Source organism: Schistocerca nitens, chromosome 2, assembly GCF_023898315.1.
Source record: "Schistocerca nitens isolate TAMUIC-IGC-003100 chromosome 2, iqSchNite1.1, whole genome shotgun sequence".
In the NCBI taxonomy this organism is placed as follows: Eukaryota; Metazoa; Arthropoda; class Insecta; order Orthoptera; family Acrididae; genus Schistocerca; species Schistocerca nitens.
The window spans coordinates 1,120,078,907-1,120,085,446 of record NC_064615.1 but is presented as its reverse complement, the minus strand read 5'-3'; positions in this window follow the sequence as shown (position 1 = coordinate 1,120,085,446).

Sequence of the window (6,540 nt, the reverse complement as noted above, 5' to 3'; positions counted from 1 at the left end):
AAAGAAACATACACAATTTTGTTGAGTATATTGTCTGCGATCTTTACTATTTAGAAGAAGACACTATGGAGAAGACACAGTAATGGCCGCAAACGACGTGAGAATGAGGACTGCAGGTTCGAGCTGCGCTCTGTAATAGCCCGGAGGGAACGCTGGCGCCAACGGTAGTCCCGTGTACACCTCCGGCGGAGCCTCTATTGGCAGGACGCGTTACACGGGCAGCCGAATTCGCCGTCGAGTACCGCGAGTGCCCCGCGGGGTCAGCAATTACACGGAGACTCGGTGCCAGGGGCTGTGTTCGCGGCACCGTCTGCACACGGCACTCAGTTTCCCGCTGCTCCTACCACTGCCCCGCTCCAAAGCACATCGATTGGCCAGAGGAAGCGCAAAATAATAGGATGCTGTCGGCGGCCGGCGCTGTGCCGCCGGAGCACTGTGCGTATGTGTGTGTGTGTCTGTGTGTCGCGCAGACAGCAGATGCCCAAACCGCTGCTCTTCCCTCCGCGCGCCGGCCAGAGGTACGCGCACTGCGTGTATTACCTAAATCCAACATGGCGTGCCACAAGAACGCAGAAGGAAAGAACTTGAGATTCTGCTCCCACATCTCTATTACATCGGATGTTCCCGATACCTCGAAAACAGAACTAAAAAAAAAAAAAAAGAAAAAGATTCGTTTCAAAATTACTGAAAAAAAATTATAGTTCTGCACTATCACAACTGATTCATCTTTACTTATGCTATAGCTATCCAGAACAAATATGAGAACAGTTATTCTGACAGAACAAAGTACCCATGAACTAAGGAAGTAATCGTTTAGCAGGAACTGTGTAAGTAGGCTGTTTAGGTTTTTATGTTGGTAATGCCACATAGCGCTCTGTATGAAAATCACTGACTGTGCTGTGTGCAGTCTGTGGCTGGTTGGCATTTTTGGAATACTCGCTATTGTAGTGTTGGGCAGTTGGATGTGAACAGCGCGTAGTGTTGTGCAGTTGGAGGTGAGCTGCCAGCAGTGGTGGATGTGGGGAGAGAGATGGCACAGTTTTGAGTGCGGACGATCTAGACGTGTGTCTGTCAGAAAAAGGAAATTTGTAAGACTGGATGTAATGAACTAATATATATATATATATATATATATATATATATATATATATATATATGATGACTTTTGAAAACTATTAAGGTAAATACATTGTTTGGTCTCTATCAAAATCTTTCATTTGCTAACTATGCCAATCAGTAGTTAGTGCCTTCAGTAGTTAGAATCTTTTATTTAGCTGGCAGTATTGGCACTTGCTGTATTGCAGTAGTTCGCGTAACGAAGATATTTGTGAGGTAAGTGATTCATGGCTCTGAGCACTAAGAAACTTCACATCTGAGGTCATCAGTCCCCTAGAACTTAGATCTACTTAAACCTAACTAACCTAAGGACATCACACACATCCATGCCCAAGGCAGGATTCGAACCTGCGACCGTAGCGGTCGCGCGGTTCCAGACTGAAGCGCCTAGAACCGCTCTGTCACACCGGCCGGCCTAAGTGATTCATGAAAGGTATAGATTATTGTTAGTCAGGGCCATTCTTATGTAGGGATTATTGAAAGTCAGATTGCGTTGCGGTAAAGAAAAAATATTGTGTGTCAGTTTAGGATGATCAGAATAAGTAGAGAGAGAAATGTCTGAGTACGTTCAGTTTTTCTCAGCTGTTTGAAAATCAAATAACCTAAAAGGTTTGTCAGTACAGTCATTTATAATTTTTCTAAGGGGACGTTACATATGATCCTGGCAGGGTCGCCACATGTAACTTCCCCTAAGAAAAACGTGGCGTTACCAACATAAAAACCTAAACAGCCTACTTAAAACTGACACTAACATCGCAGAATACACGCAGGACGGAGTGTTGTACCTTGGTGCACTTTTTAGACTTTTGCCTCTAGCCAGCCTTATAATCGAAGTTTAATATATTATCTTTGTGGTATCATAGATCGATACCATGAAACGCACTTTACCGACAGACGCCAATAGCCGAAGCAGACGCGCAGGGACCCGGCGGAGCCTATGGTATGCGGTCGCTGAGGCACGCCTTCAATTGCTTTGACTACGAGCGCCGTGTGCCGCCGCGCTACAGCACGGGCGGGTGGGTGGGTGCAGCTACGCGGCCCAGTCTTAGTCGCAGTCCTTGACAGTCTCCAGTCTTAGTCAGCATTTGACACCTCACTCGTACGTTAGTAGTGCGAGCCTCACATCGCCCAAATCTCTTTAAACTTTTGCAGGGGACGTTACACTATTAGTGTAAAATACAAGTGAATTGTGTCAAAATTACTTAAAGGACAGAGACACACGACATAGTAATTTTATCAGAGTTCACAAATAGATATACGTGTCGCGTCTAACATTCGACCAAACCAAACAATACTTAAAAAAAAATGCAAATGTGTGTGAAATCTTATGGGACTTAACTGCTAAGGTCATCAGTCCCTAAGCTTACACACTACTTAACCTAAATTATCCTCAGGACAAACACACACACCCATGCCCGGGGGAGGACTCCGCTGGGACCAGCCGCACAGTCCATAACTGAAGCGCCTAAGACCGCTCGGCTAATCCCGCGCGGCAAAGAATACTTAAAGACAATTGTTCCTTTTGTAATGCAGAGACTATGGTTTCTTCATTCTGCTTTATGTTTTATCTCAGCACGGATTCTAATATCTGCATGTTCTTATAGTGCTCGCTCGATAAAAGATCTGTACTGTTGGAAATTATGTATTTCTTGTCTTTTAAACACAACTTGTGTTTGTTAAAGTACCATGTGGTTTTATTTATATAAAAATTAACATCCTGTCTGAGAAATAATTTCAACTCGAGATTTTCATTATTGGCAGCCATTACTTCCTGGATACTAATCTGTTTAAATGCTGCCGCAGTGGCCAGGTTAAGCAGAAAAAAGTATGTCACCACTCCAACGAATTATTGCGCAGGTACTGCTTTTAAGATTTTCCAGAATTTCAGAAAGTTTCAGGTGCTTTTGACTGCAGACTGCCGAGTATGTTCCATCACTGACGCAGCTAACACTTATGTCAAAAGTATTAAATACTCTCTTTAGGTCGAAGCAAAAGCTACATTATATCTGCAACACGTATAAAGCACAACATTTTTCCCTCTAAATAACATCATGCTCTTGACTGAAAAATAGCTGTTACGTGAAGAGGGCAACATCTCACTTAGATCACTACTAGTTATTCTGTAGAAAGTCCTCCTTACTGTGCCACGAACAATATTATGCTATGGATTCAAATAACGATGTTTTAATTCTATCACTCTTATAACCACGTTGGCATAAACTGTTGGCACTTCGTGTATAAAAGCCTGTAACTGCAAATAACTTTTAACTATGAAACGGATATCATTTTATGTTATTACATCAGTAAAACGTTTTTTAGAATTACAATATCTGGACTTTGCAGCTGTTTTTCCTTTCGTAAAGTTTCTGCTCAACTCTTGGAGAAAGCTTTCAGGTAAGTGAAACTTCTGTTTACTGTATTTACGTGTTTGCTTATCGTTTCTGCTGCTGTTCAGCTTCACTACGATGACAGTTGCTGCACCAGTCTGTAGACCCACATATACTTACCACTGTGTACGAAGTAGTAGACAACAGTATTACTGCATTTTTAGCGTTCCGTATCTCAGTCGGTAAAAACAGAACCCTTACTGCATCAGTTTGTTGTCTCCATGTCTGTCTCTCTGACTGTTAAGAACCTTTCTTCTCAGGAAATGTTGAGGTACCATGATGAAATTTATGTCACATACTAACGACTATGGCTCCTTGGCGGTGTAAAACTTTAAGCTTCTCTGCGATTATGGTGAAAAGGTTCAGCTACTAACATAACATATTTTGGTACTTGCAAACTCGCATCAAAACTTACAGCGTACTTCTCGTTGACTTGGCGACATAAAATTTGGCAAGGACCAAGAGTTCGCTGTACCACTGAAGGAAACATTTTTAAATTGGTTAATTTCTAATTATATAACATACATAATAGTTTTGTCCTTTTTTTTGTCCTTCTGTCTGCCCATCTGTAAAGAACATTTTTTCTCAGGAACAGATATAGGCATAATTTTATTTGTATGATACCCTCAGAGTGTATGTCCTACTCGGTCTTGTCCGGTTTTTAAATTTCGTCATTCACGCTTTATCTGCTGCAGTTTTCTTTTTCTGAAATGACAAAAATTACACTGGAAATTTAAGATTCTCCAGATGTAAAATAGTGTTCATAGGTACCACATAGTCATGGTCATTCTACTGAAATTTAAAAGAGTTACAGTCAAGAAAATGTTGTTAATACCGCACTTAATGGTCTATCTGTTGCCTTATTACTCTAGCTTGATTTGATTTCACTTATAATTATTGGTGGGTAGTAAAGTATTATCAGAAATCAGTTATAAGTAAAATACATTTTGAAACAGAAGCTATTGGGAACTAACACAAATTTCCATTTTCAAAGACAGTTCTGTTCCTGACGAATTAACAGTTTGTTCCGAATATCTGTAATGTATTAATACAGTATTTAATTTATAGAATGTTAAATACTCAGAAATGCTGCACAAAACACAACGTCATGTCTAAGGACAACAAAACAGTAGGATGTCGCGGAAACTGATTATGGCGGTCTCTAGTGTGCGTTTCTTTCTGTGGTTCGAAAATCAGTCACTAGCTTGAGGTAATCACCAACACCCATTATGTGTTCCAGAGTACACTATACTCTACGTAAAACATTCTCTCCTACTTCTTAATCTAAAGCGAATACAGTGTTGGTATGTGACGTGATTCTTGGCCTAAACTGCTTTTCTGTTGCCCATGAATGTCATGGAGGCATCTATTGCAAGTGTTTATCTTTCCCATAATTTAGTAAGGAAATTTTTACGTGCTGGACTACAGCAGATAAAGTATTCGCTGGAAATAAAAGTTCTATAGCTACACTCCATAATATTCCGCCTGTAATAAAAACTGAAACAGGGGTGTGCAGTTGTGTACAACATATAAACTACAAACGCAAATTTATAAAAAATTCTCAGGGAGAAATTGTCTGAATGTAGATATGACTCAGTAACTAGGCATATAGAAAGGGGGAGAGGGGGAGGGGCGTTGACATTGCAGGTGATGAAATGGTCAGACATTTTTGAAAAGCTACCGTACGGTGCATGGCAACTGGTCTTTCTTTCCTGTTCCACTCACAAACAGAGCGAGGAAAAATGACTCGAGAAATTAGGCCTCATAAGGAGGCATATAAACAATCTTATATTTGTGGTACATACATGAAAGGTAAGACTGTGGTAGTAGAATCGTTCCACTGTCAGCTTCAAATGCCACTTCTCTAAATTTCCCAAGGGTTCCCACTTCATTTCCGAAAGAATCTCTGTAATACTTGTGTGCTGTCGAATCTACCGGTAATAAATGTAGCACATGACCCTTCAATTGCTTCGAAGTCTTCCTTTAATCCGACTTGGTACGGATCCCAAACCCTGAAGAAGTACTGAGGTATAAGTTTATTTATTATGGGAACTGCAGGATATATTATGTCACAGTAGAGCATTATGCTGAGAATTAGTAAACAGCACGCAGCTTGATTTTTTTATATAAGCTTATGTCGGCTTTTTTGCCATCGTCAATACATCTGTAAACAATCGCATTTACTTCTGTTTTACATTATATATAATTTATAAAAGTATTTTTACTTTGGAGGTTGTACTCAAGTCCTAGCATTGGAAAAGAACACGTCAATTTTAAATAAACTGTAGCTTACGTCCGTTGTTCTTGTACGTAATTTTTTTTTCATTAATGTTTTAAAGTTGTCCAATAATTTGATGTTCCACGTATGTTATAGTACGTTTTTTATTATTTAGACATTCGTAGGAATTCAAGTTTGGTAGCTCGCTTTACTCAAACATAGTTATGACACACAGCTAGACTGTGGTTATCTTTCTGTGGCTCATGTATCTGTGGAACTGTTATTCATGTGATTGTAATCTCTGGTGTTTTGGTTACCCGTTAGACCTACATAAAATATCAATAAAATTTTTAAAGAATGTGTGTGCCTGAAACGGTTTGTTCATTTAGTATATCGTGAAGATAGTAATTAGTGCGTATGTCTATTTCAGATTCCTCCAAATACTTATGACTGGATGATTTATGACTTCATGGAGGATTTGTAGTGCGTTTTCGGGTCTAGTGAAGCAGGGGATACAACCCGTCGGCTTTCAACAATGACGTCATTCCTTAGTCATAGATAGCAATGTCTTCACTTCGAGGCATAGGTAATAAAGCAGTTCTGTGTTCTAATAAGCGCTAGCATTAAAATAATTGAATGTGAATCTAAAAGCGATCGTTTATCTATATTTCACTATTTTACCATATTTCACTTTCTTATTCCACCAATATGCTTCAGTAGCTGGTAAGTGTTTTTTGGCTTATTAAAAAAAATCTCACGAGATAGAATAAACTGATCCTAGGGTACAGAAGCTTCAGTAGCTGATAAGTGTTGGCTTAA